Here is a 15,657-nt window from a genome sequence, read left to right as displayed (position 1 = left end):
ACCTTTTTTATTTTTCAGTTGCTCCATTACTGCTGCTGTGAAGATTTTTTTTTTTTTGTGATGATTGTTTTTTGGTAGTGTACTATTTTAATTCCTTTTTTGTTTCTTTTTCTTTATAATTTTATTTTTTTTTTAGTTCTTCAGCTTATAATTGACTTCTGCAATTCATAGCAGTTTGAATTAATGCCAACTTAGGTGGAATAGCAAAAATTCTTCCCCAGTATAGCTCTAAAGCCTCCCTTTACATTAGTTTCACAAATGATATCTTTCTCCATTGTGTGCCCATTGATATTAACTTGTAGTTATTTTTTTGTGCCTTTATTTCTAAAAATCATATGGGCAGAAAGTTAAAAACCATAAATATGCAATATTACTAGCTTTTATGTTTACCTATGTTTCTGTATTTATCAGTGTTCATTTTGTGTGTATGCCTTCATGTTCCTGTCTAATGTTCTTTTATTTCATCCTGATAAACTCCCTTCAGTATCTTTTGTAGGACAGTTTGCTAGTTATGTATTCCCACAACGTTTGTTCATCTGTGTATGTCTCAATTTCTGCTTCATTTTTTAATGCTAGTTTTGCTGGATATAGAATTATTCCTTGACATATTTTCCTTTCGGTACTTTAAAGATGTCATCCCTCTCTCTTATGACCTCCCTGGTTTCTGATGATAAATCTGCCATTAATCATATTAAAGACCTCTTTTATGTGACAAATTGATTTTCTCTTGCTGCTTTCAAAACTCACTCTTTGTCTTAAACTCTCCGTAGTTTATACTGTATCTTAATGTGAATCTTTTTGAGTTTGTCCTTCTTAGAATTTATTGGGCTTCATGGATGTGTCCATTTATGTCTTCCATCATGTTTGAGAAATTTTTAACCATTTTTATTCTTCGGGTATTCTTCTGTCCCTTTCTCTCTCTCTCTCTTTTTGGGATGCCCATTATGTGTTATATTGTTATCCTTGGTGGTGACTTACAGGTCTGTTACATTCTGTTCGTTTCTTTTCATTTTTTTTTTTTCCTTGTCAGACTGGATAAGCTCAGTTAATCTATCTCCACATTCACTGATTCTTTCTTGTTGAAATCTGCTGTTGAAGCCCCCTAGTGAATTTTTGTTTCAGTTATATTTTTTAGTCTTAGAATTTCTATTTGGTTCATTTTTATCATTTATATCTCTATTGACATATTTTATTTTTTACATTGATATTTCCTCTTCTTAGTTTTATTTAGTTTTTTTTTTTGGCTTGTATTTCCTATACCTCTTTGAGTAAGTATAGTTAAGGCAGTTAAATGTCTTTGTCTCTTTCAGTCAGTGTCTGTACTTCCTAGTGTATATTATACTTTCCTGCTTTGTCACATGCTTGTTAAAATTTTGTTTAAAACTGGTCATGATTATAACGTGACTTTTCTGCAAATCAGATTCTCCCCTTCTACAAATTTGTTGCTGCTTATGGGTTGTGGCTTGTTTATTGATTGTTCCAAACTGTATCTTGAAGTTTATGTTACCACTGAATTCTGTGGTCCTTTGTAAACTAGTGTTTTGACAATTTCCTCAAATGAAAAGAAACAGGAAAAAAAATTCTCTAAGTTTGCAGATTGGCTCTGTGTTGGGGCATTCCTTCAGCATGTAGCCAGGCTATTTATGATTGTGCGTTAACATTCACTTTCTGCTTGTGTGGAACCTGATTGTCAACTAGAAATAAAGGTTTAGGGTGTTTTCAAGCCTTTTCTAAGCATGCTGGGGATGCCTGTAGCTTTTTTAATTACTCTGTACACCAGAGAGCTTTTTAAAAAATTTAAATTCAATTTAACTAATATACACTGTAGTATTAGTTTCAGGCACAGAATTTAGTGATTCATCACTTGCATACAACAGCTATTACTCATTACTTCAAGTGCTCTCCTTAATGTCCATCACCCAGTTGCCCAATCTCCCCACCTCCTTCCCCTCCAGCAACCCTCCTTTTGTTTCTTATAGTTAAGAGTTTCCTATGGTTTGCCTCCCTCTCTGTTTTCATCTTATTTTATTTTCCCTTCCTTTCTCCTATGTTCATCTGTTTTGTTTCTTAAGTTCCACATATGTGTGAAATCATATGGTATTTGTCTTTCTCTGACTGACTTATTTTACTTAGCATAATACCCTCTAGTTCCATATACATTGTTGCAAATTGCAAAAATTTCATTCTTTTTGATGGCTGAGTAATATTCTGCGTGCGTGCGCACACGCACACGCACACAAACACACACACCAGATTGTCTTTATCCATTTTTCCATCTGGGTTTTTTCCATATTTTGGCTATTGTGTACACCCCAAGAGCTTTTAATAGCATTTTCCACCCTTGTATCTCCTTTCACAACCTGTATTTTTTCAGACATTTCATTCTGTCTGACTCTTATCCCAACTGTTATCTCTTGCTCTAGATTACTGTGGCCGATAATTGTTTCTTTAAGTCCTTTTGGCAAACACTACACAGGAAGCTGCCCCTGCCTGGAAGATGCTCCAAGCTTTATGGAATAAAGGGAAACCAAAACCCTTGCTTCAGTCCATAGCGAGCCACAAGACAGGTCGAAACACACGAGCACAATTATTTTACAGTAAAGTCCATATTGTTTCCCTGGTAATAGTAACGTGTACCAGGAGTGTGAACTGCTGTCTTCATGACCCCTGCTGACCTAGTGTGCAAGGTGTGGTAGGTGTGCAATTTAAAATGCCATGGTGTTCTTTTACTGCAAAGTAGTAGCTGCTTTCTTCACCAAGGCTCTCCCTGTTGTAAGTTTTCAACTAGGTTCCAGAGTTCATCTTTTTTGTTTTAAGAGTATAATTTGTAAATTTCAGGGCCAGATGATGAAGCAGACATTTATATTGGTGTTAGCAAGGTTGGGTAAGTTGGGGCCCTTTGACTTTGAGGTCATGGTCACTTGAATTATGGAATTATAGTGCTTGATGGAATGTTTGAGCTCATGCTGTTAAATGCCTGCATTTTACATATGAGGATATGGAGATTCAGATATTTTATTCATTGAACATCTTTGTTTAATGGCTATTTACCAGGCATTCATTCTTAGAATTATAAAATCTGTGATGGAAGATATCCCTAAAAAGATGTCAAGTATAATAGCCAGTCACTTGTTCAGGTGTTAAGTAGTTTGTTCCAGTATGCAATAAAGTGGTTTGTTCCAGTATGCAATAGGTAAGACCTTTGTCTCAGACTTCTCTTTGTTTATACTGGGCTCTTTCAATTCTACCCTAGCATAGTAAAAATATGGAATACTATTCCTTTTTGTGATAGGATAGCAGGGACTTAATTTGCTTTATGGCCGATCACTTTTTCCGTTATCTCTCAAGGATTTAGGAACTCCTTGAAGACAGTGGCCTCAAGTCATCTTAGCATTTTACTTGTTTTGTTTCATTAGTGGTATTAATACTGTTACAGTCCACTAAGTGGTCAGAGTGCCAGAACCTGCTTCAGGGTTATGTGTTGTGTTTGTATGTGTATGCTCACATGTGCATATTACAAATTCCAATATATTTTTGTTTTCTTCTCTCTTTTGTTGGTACCTGGAGAGTGCTATTTGTTTTTCCAGTTCAACTCTGATTTCTTTTGCAGTTTTGTTAGACTTCTTAACATTCCCTTTTTTACCCTCTGACTGTTTTTTCAAACATAGCTCCTCAGGTTTAGATGTATATTCTAGATTACTTCCTAATATTTAAAAGAAGAAAATTCTTTCTTTTTTTTAAGATTTTATTTATTTATTTGTCAGAGAGAGAGAGCAAGCGAGGGCACACAAGCGGGGAGCTACAGGCAGAGGGAGAAGCAGGCTCCCCACTGAGCAAGGAACCAGACTGGGGACTCGATCCCAGAACCCTGAAGTCATGACCTGAGCTGAAGGCAGACATTTAACCTACTGAACCACCCCAGCATCCCCCAAAAATCATTCTTAAATCTAAACTTTATTTTACCGAATTAGTCATTCTTCTCACTCCTCTTCTTCATTAATCTCATTTGTGGCTTCTCTTTTGATCTGTGAAGTACACCACCTCTTACCTAGCTTACTGTCTTTCTTGTGAGGAGTTAGAGTTTTAGCCAGTTGCCCAGCTAGAAGGATTACTCCACGTAAGATCACTGTCACCTCTGACACCAACTTCAGGCTCCCAGAGTCCCCAAAGCCAACCTCAAGCTTAATAATTCACTAAAAAGACTCACAGAATTTGCTGGGAGCTATTATACCTGTGGTTACAGTTTATTATAAAGAAAGGATAGAGATTAAAATTGGCCAAGGAAAGAAGCACATAGGACAGAATCCAATAAAGGTCTCAGACACAGAGCTTCTCTTGTTTTCTCTGGAATCAGAATGGTTAATTTTCTGGTATGTATAGTGTGATAATATCAAGGAAGTTCACCTGAGCCTTGGTGTTCAGAGTTTTTATTGGGGGCTTTGATGTAGAGTGCATATTTGTGTCCCACCCCATTTATTGTTGAAACCTCATCCCCAATATTCTAGTGTTTGGACATGAGCCCTTTCGGAAGTGATTAGGTTATGATGGTGGAGCTCATGAATGGGATTAGTGCCCTTATCAAAGAGATTCCAGAGACATCCCTAATCCCTTCTGCCTTCTAAGGTTGTAGTCAGAAGACAGCATCATTTATGAAGTGAGTCTTCATTAGGTATCACCAACACCTGACACTGAATCTGCTGATGCCTTGATATTGGACTTTCTGTCCTCCAGAATTACGAGAAATAAGTGTTTGTTGTTTATAAGGCATCTAGTTTATGGTATTTTGTTAGAGCAGCCTGAACAGACTAAGACAACATTCTGTGGGCATGATTGATTGCCCACATAGCTGATCTCCGTCTTCCATTTTTACTTCCTCCGTGTGTGACCCAGAGCCCCCATTCTAAATCACATTGTCTTTCTGGTGTCACCAGTCCCTATGCTAATACTATAGGGTATGGCTACCCCCCACCCTAAATCACACTGTTAGACCATCCAGTGTAACTGAGGTCATCAGGCAAAGAAAGATACCCTCTCAGCCATGATATTTCAAGGGTTTAGGGATTATTTCCCAGAAGCCAACAACAAAGGCCAGACCTCATTTTTAGTAAGGTTAAATTCTTTATTATACATTTGTTTTCTCAGTTTTTTCCTAAGAAATGCATTACTCAGGGTTGTCTTTCTTTTCACACTTTGAGAGCTCACATTTTAACAAACACAAATTCTCTTTTTTAATTCGCAAATATGTCTTACTAATGCACATTCAATGTCCCCATTTTGAAGTATGTGATTCCTGTCCTATTTAACTCACAGAGTTACCATAAGGCTTGAATGAGAGAAGTTAAAAAAAAGATTTTTAGAATTAATCTTTCCATTCTTCATACTGCCTTTTACTAACTTTGATATTACTCTCATTCCATGTTATTGTGTTTTGTAACATACCCATTGATCATATTTATTTCTTGAGGATAGGGTCATGATTTATATCTGTGTCTTCTGTGCTTGAACTATTATAAAGCCCAGTTTGTTGAATTTAGTTTTCAATAATAATAAAAATATATTGAAATTCCATTTGCTTTTAACCACCAGAACGGCTGTATTTAGTTATGCAGGTTGAGACCTGCAGTGCCCTCACAGGCCCCATTCCTAATTATGTCCTGAAAAATGTGTATTTATTATGATACTCTTCCAGTAGATGGTAATAAAGTGTATTTCCTAATCAATATATTATGACAATTTTTCAGTAGATTGAAGTATAGTGACTTGAGTAGGAGGATCTTTTCTCATTTGCAGAAAAATGTGGCCCTATTGAGACTATGGTCCTTGGGCTTAGACTAGCCTAGATTTTTATCCTGGCTCTGCCATTTATAGATGTATGATCTTAGATAATCTCTTCAACACTTAGTTTTATCTATAACATAGGATTGGTACTATTCATTTCAGTATACTTTGTCATCTAGAATCTTTATGAGGTAATATACATGACACATTTACTATAGTGGCTGGCACCTACTAAATTGTCTTAGTCTATTTGGGCTGCTTGTAACAAAATACCATAGGCTGAGTGGTTTATAAACAACACATTTGTTACAGTTCTGGAGGCTGGGAAGTTCAGGATGAAGGCAATGGCACATTCAGTGTCTGGTGGAGGTCTGCTTCTGAGTTCTTAGGCAGCCACACATAGTGGAAGAAACAAAAGAAGGGATCTCTCTGGGTCCTCTTTATTAAGGGTATTAATTCCATTCATGAGGGCTCCATTCTCATCACCTAATCACCTCCCAAAGTCCTTACCTTCAAACACTATCACAGTAGGGGTTAGGTTTTAACGTATAAATTATTTGGGGGGATACAAACATTCAGTCTAGCTAAATAATTCTGCCTGTTTTCGTTGGAGCTTGTTGTGCTTTAGCAGTATGTGATTACAGAATTATGTGTGAGGTGCTTTAAATTAGGTAAGAGACTTAATTGAAGGATTGGCTTAGCACCTTTTTAAGTGATTGCTCTTGAGTTAAAGTGTGTTGTATTTTATTCAGACTTCCTGTTTTGAAAAGTAGGAGGGTCAGTATTGAACCAAAGATTCCATTAGAGGACTTTGAGGGAATGAAGGACAGAGACTTGAATTTAGAGCATTTTCAGGGATCTTGATGATATCCTACCTTTGTATAAGACTAACTCTATCACAGTCTGAGTGTATAGGTTATTGTGCCTCAACTTGCTAACAGTGGGGAAGCAGGAAATCCATCAATTGCTTTTGAGTGGGGAGTGATTAATAAAATAAAACTGGACCCACACTGTGATACAGTAGCAGTTATTTTTGTCTTTTAAATCCTTGGATTAGGGGTGCCTTGGTGGCTTAGTCCATTACGCATCTGCCTTCGGCTCAGTTCATAATCCCAGGGTCCTGGGATCGAGCCCCACATCAGGTTCCCTGCTCAGCAGGAGAGTCTGCTTCTCCCTCTCCCTATGCCCCTACCCCCGCTCTCTCTCTCTCTTTCTGTCTCTCTAATAAATAAAATCTTAAAAAATGCTTGGATAAAGAGTCATATCAAGTGTGTAGGGGGTAGGGGAGGGAGGGGATGGTGTTGTAGGCAGCTTGGCATAGGGAGGGGATGGTGTTGTAGGCAGCTTGGCATGGGAAATTTGTTTCTAGCATAGGAATTTTCCATTTCAGAAAAAAAAGTTTCAGACAAATGGTATTCTGATCTGGTATACAGAGTGAGTGGAAAATAATTCTGCATTTCTTTTTAAATGTCGAAAATAAAACGTATCACCATATTCCCAACATTGTTATATTAGGGAGTTCCAGATTGTTCAGACGAATGAAAACAAGAGAACCAGATTGCCAGATGTTAGGGTTCTAGCTTCAAAGTCTTCTGGAATACCTATGGTAAATAAATCTGGGTTGTTTGATTAGTTTTGGTGTTTTAAGATACCAAAAGCAGGCAGTTATTTTAGTGTGACTCTAAGCATAATTGGCATATTTCAGGCATTTACAATTTAGGCCATAGTAATTTTTAGTTTGAAAGTATATGACGGCTATACAAAATATGGCAACCAGCTGTTTGCTTTATTTTCTCTGATGACAGAAGAAGAAATGAATTGAAACTGGTACATGATTCAAGGCTTTTTTGACTGAACATTTAAAAGCCATTTGGAATGGTTATGGGTTCTTTCCTGAAAGTCTTCTATGAATGGAAAAAATAATCAAAACTTTAGTATAGACATGGACGTCCTTAAATGAAGCAATGATTTAGGTAGCCTCTAGACTTATTTAGCATGTATTGCAAGTATATATTCAGCAAATAATGGATAAACCAGCAAGTTCTAGAAGCTAGTTCTTTTAGAACTTGTCACATATAGAACATAAATTATAAATGAAGTCCTGGATTTAGATGAAGACAAACACATGAAAATAACATTCTGTGTAGTAACAATGGAAGTGCTATAGGAAGTAGTATGTAACTAATTCCCAAAGGAATAATTTCAAGGAGGATCACTGAGGGCTATAAGGTTCCTGAAGGTTCATGAAGAAGGTAATTCTTGAGCCAAGTTTTGAGGGGCCCATCTTGTCAGGCTGAAGATACTGAAAAGGCAGCCTGGCAGAAAACAATATATGGACAGAGTTATCATGAACCTTACAGGCAGTTTTCAAAAACTTCATTGTGCCTTATGAAAATTTATTTTACTTATAGATTTTTTTTCTCCTCAGGTTTGTTCTAATACCTTTATTTTCTTTTTCTTTTTTTAAAGATTTTATTTATTTGACAGAGACACAACGAGAGAGGAAACACAAGTAGGGGGAGTGGGAGAGGGAGAAGCAGGCTTCCCACATAGCAGGGAGCCTGATGCGGGGCTCGATCCCAGGACCCTGGGGTCATGACCTGAGCCGAAGGCAGACGCTTAACGACTGAGCCACCCAGGCACCCCTACTTTTCTTTTCTTTCTTTTTTTTTTTTAAGATTTTATTTATTTACATTTTGAGAGAGAGAGAATGAGAGATAGCACAAGAGGGAAGAGGGTTAGGGGGAGAAGCAGACTCCCTGCTGAGCAAGGAGCCCGATGCGGGGCTTGATCCCAGGACTCCAGGATCATAACCTGAGCCGAAGGCAGTTGCTTAACCAACTGAGCCACCAGGTGCCCTTTTTTTTTTTTTTTAAAGATTTTATTTATTTATATTTTGAGAGAGAGAGAATGAGAGATAGAGAGCACGAGAGGGAAGAGGGCCTACTTTTATTTTCTTAATTCACATGCCTGACCAGCCTAGGAGAAAAATAAGGCAAGTGTATTAGTCACAGGGCTATAGCTTATGGAATAGTGACTTTGACTCTAGAAATAGACTGGCCTATTCCACTGAGTTTTTCATTTAATTCGTTTCTGTTCCTTAAACTTTGAGAGGCCATGGAGTTCTAATCAGGAAGCTTCTTTTTTTCTTTTAGGGTTTGAGATATTGAAGTAAGTCATTAGATTAAAGCAATATTTTTGTGAATCACAGCATAGGAAAATAAAGCATCTATTAAAAATGTCTAAAGCACATTCCCATTTTAACTTGTGAATATTAATTAACTATTCTTCTACCTTTTGTAATTGTGGTCTATAGTACTATTATTACATAGGATTGTTGTTAGTACCAACTTAATCTTCATAATGGTCTTGAGGTCAGTATGTTATCTCCATTTTACAGATGCAGAAACATGTCTTGAGAAGATAACCTGGCTCAGTGTTAATGCGGCCAACAAGTAGCACAGGTCATTGACAGCATTCTGACAGCAAAACCTGAACATGTGCTCTATAAGGACTTGTGTGCTGCTTGTGAAATTGCCTTGATGTTTCTCTGCTCTGGGAGGGTAATAATCAGGATATTTGGAACTAGGACTATCCTGGAAAATCCAGGACCTGTGTATAGCCATCACCAAAGTACATTTTTTCCCTCATGTGAGTCAAAACCAGCTTTCACCAGGAAACATTCTCTTACTAATCTATTTTTGAGTCCATCAATCCAATCTTGGCCTCCTTTTTCCTCCACTCTAATGCATATTCTTAGAACCCAAGGTCATTGAAGGGGGCAAACTTTGTAGCTGTATACCTTCAGAATGGTCAGTGAATCACTTCAGTTTGGGGGAAACATAAACTGAGTGCTATAGTTCAACTCAGTAGCTAGTGATTGAAGCCTAATTTAAACTGGACAAAAGTACAAAAGATTGATGGGTAGACTTGCAGCTCACAGCAGCTGGGCACCTGGATTGCTCAAATACTTGGCCTATAACCTGGAGCACAACTTGTACCTCTTCTCACTTTCTCAGGTTTCTTCATATGGTATAGGACAAGGCTGCTGGCTGCTTTGGGGTCACATCCTTGACCAAGTTGGGAAGAAGAGAATCTTTTCCAGTAGCCTCAAAAAAAAAAAAAAAAAAAAGATGGCTGGGTGAGAAGGCCAGTGAAGCTGCATTGTAAGTGCCTCCTCTATGGCTGAGTAAACACTGGAGAGAGACATATACAATGATTACTAACCATGTAAAGGGATCTGTGGTAGAGGTATTGTTACATTCGATGGATAAAATGGAAATGTAGTATACTGAATTTCCCTTTAAGCTTATGCCTACTGTCTGATTTACTTTAGATATCATTAGCATCTGTGAAGCAGTGATGATTAGTATGATAAATAATTTACATATTCATTTAGCAGTCATTTTAATGAGTACCTCTGTGGGGAGAGCACTATGCACTGAGGTGCTGAGATGATTAGGCACATGTTTCCTGCTATTCTAATGGAAGGAGTAGAATATACTGGAGCCCTGATGGCTTCACAGAAGGAGGTATGTATGTGGAGGTATTGGGGAATATTTCATGGAAGACAAGAGCATTGATCTGTGGCAGAGTTGGAGAGACTGAAGGGAGTGGAGAGGTGATTTCCAGCAAACAGTGCCATGAATGCAGTTATGGTGGTGGAGATGTGCGGGCTCTGTTGAGTGTGTCAAGGGGGAGAACAGATTGATTGGGGGAGTGGAGGGGAAGGCTGAAAAGTAACGTTGAAGGCCAGGCTAGCCAGTATCTGAACTTGGGCTCAGGCTTTCATGTCCTCAGATTTGTGGGAGAGTTTCTCTCACCACAGCCTGAGCTACTGGAGAGCAGGGTCTTTCTTGCTCATCTTGTATCCCTGAGGCCTAGCAGAGTGTCTGCATGCACTGGGCGCTCAATAAATGTTGACTGAAGATAAGAACATCATATTTCTGTCATTTATATTAATTAGAGGGTTCTAGTCCCTAAAGAATCTGAGTATGGATGAAATCTAGAGAAGCAAAGGACCAAAGGTAATTAGAGCAGTGAGTGACAGGCCTGAGAAATGTTCTGTCACCTGAGGGAAGGAAAGACCTCTGAAGAAACAAATGGGCAAATATTTGATAGAATGAGCTCTGAGTCTCACAGTGCTTGCTAACTGGCCAACTTGGTTAAAACTTTCTATCTGTTCCACTGACTTGAGCGTCCCTGAGTCACTATCTCTTCTGAATGTATGTAAATTCCTGGGTGCAAAGGCATTTACATTCTTCAAGTATATGGCTTGAGCCGTTGAGATTTATTCAGATACTCAAGAAAACTCCCCTTTGCATTCAGTTAGAGATCTTATTTGTTCCCCAAATTTATTAAATGATACCCCAAACAAATACTATTTAGAAACTTTTCCAGGGGGAGTAGCCCAAAGATGTATGGTGGCATGCATTTACTTTTTTAGGGAGTAAAGTTTCAAAATGAATAAATAAAATTCATAAGCATGGTGTACCTAAAGAGATGAAAAATTGAGCAGAGCAGCAACAAGAAGGAAAAGTGATCTCTGAGGGGCTGGATAGTAAAACAATGAAGCAATGAACACTTTTGTGTTTCAACCACTTCAATTGCTTCCTTTTAAAGTTCTATTCAAAGTATAGTCGATCCTCATTATTCAGATTCTGTATTAACAAATTCCCCTCTTTGCCCAAAGTTATTTGTAATCCCCAAACCAATCCTTGCGATGCTTTTACAGTAATTTGTGGACATGTGTAGAGCAGAGAAAAATTTGAGTCGCTTGACGTGTAAGTTCTCAGCTGAGGTCGAACAAGGGCCCATTCTGCCTGCTTGTTCCAGCTCTTACACTGTAAATAAGTGTGTCCTTTCTTGGTCTACCTAATGCCATGTTTTTCACAGTTTTATGCTTTGTGTGATTTCACTGTGTAAAATGGCCCCCAAGCGTAGTTCTGAGGTGCTGTCTAGTGTCCCTAAGTGCAGAACAACTGTGACGTGCCTTACAGAGAAAATTCATGTTAGATCAGCCTTGTTCAGGTATGAGTGCTTTTGGCCATGAGTTCAATGTTAAAGAATCAACTATATATATTAAATAAGGTGTTTTTAAGTAGAAACACACATAAAATAAGGTTGTATACTGACAGGGATCAATCCTGTATTTCCCCTAGAAATAGTGGGTCAGTATTTGCTATTCATTGTTTGTGGTGACTTTATTGAATGGTAACTACTACGAATAATGAAAATTGACTATATTTCTCTTCTTGCTGGGATCATCCTGGGCTTATGTAGTTATTTAGTGGGGTTTTTTTTTTTTTTTGGTAACTTTTATTTTGACAGAATTTCAAACTTACAGAAAAGTTGGAAGAATAGTGTAATGAAATTCCTTATGGTGGAACTGTAAATAGGTTAAATAGTGTCCTCTACAAACTCCTGTCCACCTGGAACTCCAGAAGGTAGACTTTTTTGGAGATAGGACCTTTGCAGATGTAACTAGTTAAGATGAAGTTATACTGCATTAGGGTGAGCCCTGAATCCCAATGACTTGTGAGAAGAGGAGATACACAGAAAGACACGTAGGAGAGAAGGCCACGAGACGACAGAGGCAGAGACGGGAATGATGCAGCCACAATCCAAGGAAGGCAAGGATTGCTGGGAGAAAGAGGCCAGGAAAGATTCTTCCCTGGAGCCTCCAGAGGGGCTAACACCTTCATTTTGGACTTCTTGGCTCCAGAATTGTGAGAATAAGGATGTTGTTTTAAGCCACTTGAGTTTGTGGTCATTTGTTAAGCAACCCTAGGAAACTAATATAACCCTTTACTCCATTTCACTGGTTTATTATTTTTTGCCTCTTTCTTTTCCTCTTCCTCCCCCTCCTCTTCCTCTTTCTTTCCCCATGCTTGTATCAATTTTTTTTTCTGTACCTCTACCCCTAAATATTTATTTCTGGAATAAGGATCTTCTCTTACATAAGCATAGTATAATTACAAAAATAGGAAATTAAAAACTGATACAATATTATCTAGTCAATAGTTCATATTCAGATTTTATCAATTGCCTAATAATGACCTTTTTTCCTCTGGTCCAAGATCCAATCTAGGATCATACATTTCATTTCCTTTCCATGCCTCTTTAATCTTCTGTTAATCTGAAACAGTTCTTCAGACTTTCTTTGTATTTCTTGACCTTGTCATTGCTGAGGTATACAGTCCAGTTATTGTGGTCTTGTCTGATATTTTCCCCAGTTTAGATTTAGGTTATTCCTCTCTGGTAGGAATACCACAGAAATCTTGTGTTCTTTTCAGTGCCTCCAATCAAGAGGCACTTGATGCTGGTTACTTGATTAAAGTGGTGTCTGACAGGTTTCCCCACTTTAAAGTTACTGTTTTTCCCTTTGGAATTAATAAGTAATTTGTGGGGAGATGCTTCATGAGCATGTAAATATCCTTTGCATCATTAAACCGTCACCTACTAGTTTCAGCTTTCATTGATGATTTTCTAAATCCACTGTTTATATCAATATAGACTCATATGCCTATTCAATAGGTTATAATCCTTTACTGTCATTATTTATTTGGTGCAGGAATGTTCCACATTTGGCCAGTGAGAGGCCATTCACGCAGGCTCATGTGTCCTTATGACATGTTCTCATTCCTTGAGTGCTTTCTTACTGTCTGGTTTAAGATACTTCAGGCTCATCTTGTACTTTCCTGTCCTATTCCCCCATATCACCCATTCGTTTACAGAGCTGACCTGGGCTGATTTAATGCATTAAAGAGTATTCTGGAGTTAAAAAAAAATTGGCTCAAAAGAGACCAAATGTTATCTTCCTCTTTATTTACTGTTCTAGTTAACAAAGAGAGCTTCCTCAGAGCTGTCAGGGGAAACTGCCACTAGTGGAGGGTGAATACCCTCTTGAGGATAGACGCTTCCTTTTGTAGTCCTGCCCTGCCATAGGAATTTCTACATAAAGAGGAATATGCTTAGGGTTCTTACATATTAAAATACCATCTATGTTATGGCTGAATTTGTTTTTTGGATTTCTTCCCTCTGTTCTAGTTATGGAAGTTTTACTGGTGCATTTTAATCTTAATTCATTTCTTTTTTAACCACAATGATGTTGAGGGTTTTTTTTTTTTTGTATTATTCAGGTGATCAACTTACAGTAGTTGACCTTAATTTGATTTGTGATACAAATCTAAAAGATTTTCCTTAAATAAAATGCAAATTTAAAATCTTATGAAGTGAATGCATGTTGTAGACATTTGTTAAAAAAAAACGCAAAACTTATACAAAAACATTTGGAGAAAATAAATCAGTGTTATCACTGTTGCTAGATAAAATTCCTTCACTCACATTTTCTTCCCTTGAGTATCTTTTTTTTTTTAAGATTTTTATTTATTTATTGAGAGAGAGAGAGAGAATGGTAGAGAGCATGAGAGAGAGGAAGATCAGAGGGAGAAGCAGACTCCCCACTGAGCAGGGAGCCCGATGCGGGACTCGATCCCAGGACTCCAGGATCATGACCCGAGCCGAAGGCAGTCGCCCAACCAACTGAGCCACCCAGGTGCCCCTCCCTTGAGTATCTTAAATACACTTTTCTGGGTTTTTTTCTGGCATAAAGTTGCTGTCAACATCCTATGATAAGGTAATTTTTATTCATTTGTAAGTCATTTATTCCTTTCCCTAGATGTTCAAAGCGTTTGTTTAAAGGTCTGTTTTCTAGGATATATCTTGGTTTTGATTGCTTCTGGGTTGATATTACCAGGTATGTGGTGTGCTTCAATATGCAGTTTCCTTTTTTTTTTTAAGATTTCAGGAACGTTTTTCTGGAATCGCAGTTTTTAATATTTGTTCTGTCTATTATCTTGGTTTTCATCTTCTTCAGGGATTGCTATTATCTGTGTGTTGGATCACAAGAGAGACTTGACTGATCACTCTGTTTCTCTTGAATACTTTTACTTTCTTCATTGGAGGTGGGTGAACTTTAAAATTTCTTTCTTACAACTTTTTTAAGATATTATCTGTGATAGCTACTTGCTCTTGGATTCCTTCCAGTTTAGTCTTTTTTTCCTGAGCTGATTTTTTTTCCCTGTTGAGAGAATATTTTATTTTTGTTTCAAGTTTTTATTTAAATTCCACTTAGTTAGCATACAGTGCAATATTAGTTTCAAGAGTAGAATTTAGTGATTCATCACTTACATACAATACCCCCAGTGTTCATCATAAGTATTCTTCTTAATCCCCATCACCCATTTAACCCTTTCCTCTACCTATGTCCCCTTTAGTAACCCTCAGTTTTTTCTCTGTAGTTAAAAGAGTCTGTTTTATGGTTTGCATCTTTCTTTTTCTCTTCCCCCCATGTTCATCTGTTTTGTTTCTTAAATTCCACATATGACTGAAATCATATGGTATTTGTCTTTCTCTGACTGGCTTATTTAACTTAGCATAACATACTCTGGCTCCATCCATGTTGTTGTAAATGGCAAGATTTCATCCTTTTTGATGGCAGAGTAACATTCCGTTGTATGGATATGTGTGTGTGTGTGTGTGTGTGTGTGTGTATGTGTATATATATGTGTGTGTGTGTATATATATATTCATTTCATTGCATGTACATTGTATATCATGTATATAAACCACATCTTTATCCATTCATCTGTGGATGGACATCTGGGCTCTTTCCTTCAGCTGATTTTTTAACTTTATTCTACTGCTTAAGTTTTGTTACTTCATTTCTGACTTTTTGTAATCTAAATATGTTGTCTTATATTGAAATAGTAGGTTACACTTTTTCTGTTCTATCAACATGTCTTTAGTATGCTTTCTTTGTGTGTTGGAATGTTATTCTGCTCCATTCCGTTTTTTCTATTTATAACTTTGTATTGG

General features: G+C 37.5%; 1 protein-coding gene across 6 annotated transcripts in view; it reads left to right on the top strand.

The window, feature by feature from the left end:
* The window catches only part of SPIDR (scaffold protein involved in DNA repair), a 562,942-nt gene that overhangs the window by 26,455 nt on the left and 520,830 nt on the right, over window positions 1-15,657 (top strand). The gene's annotated exons all lie outside the window — the stretch shown is intronic.

The sequence above is a fragment of the Eumetopias jubatus genome, unplaced genomic scaffold, assembly GCF_037043125.1.
Source record: "Eumetopias jubatus isolate StellerSeaLion01/CBP00866 unplaced genomic scaffold, mEumJub1_p1.0 scaffold_4, whole genome shotgun sequence".
Classification (NCBI taxonomy): Eukaryota; Metazoa; Chordata; class Mammalia; order Carnivora; family Otariidae; genus Eumetopias; species Eumetopias jubatus.
This window is presented reverse-complemented; position numbering and strand designations above follow the sequence as displayed.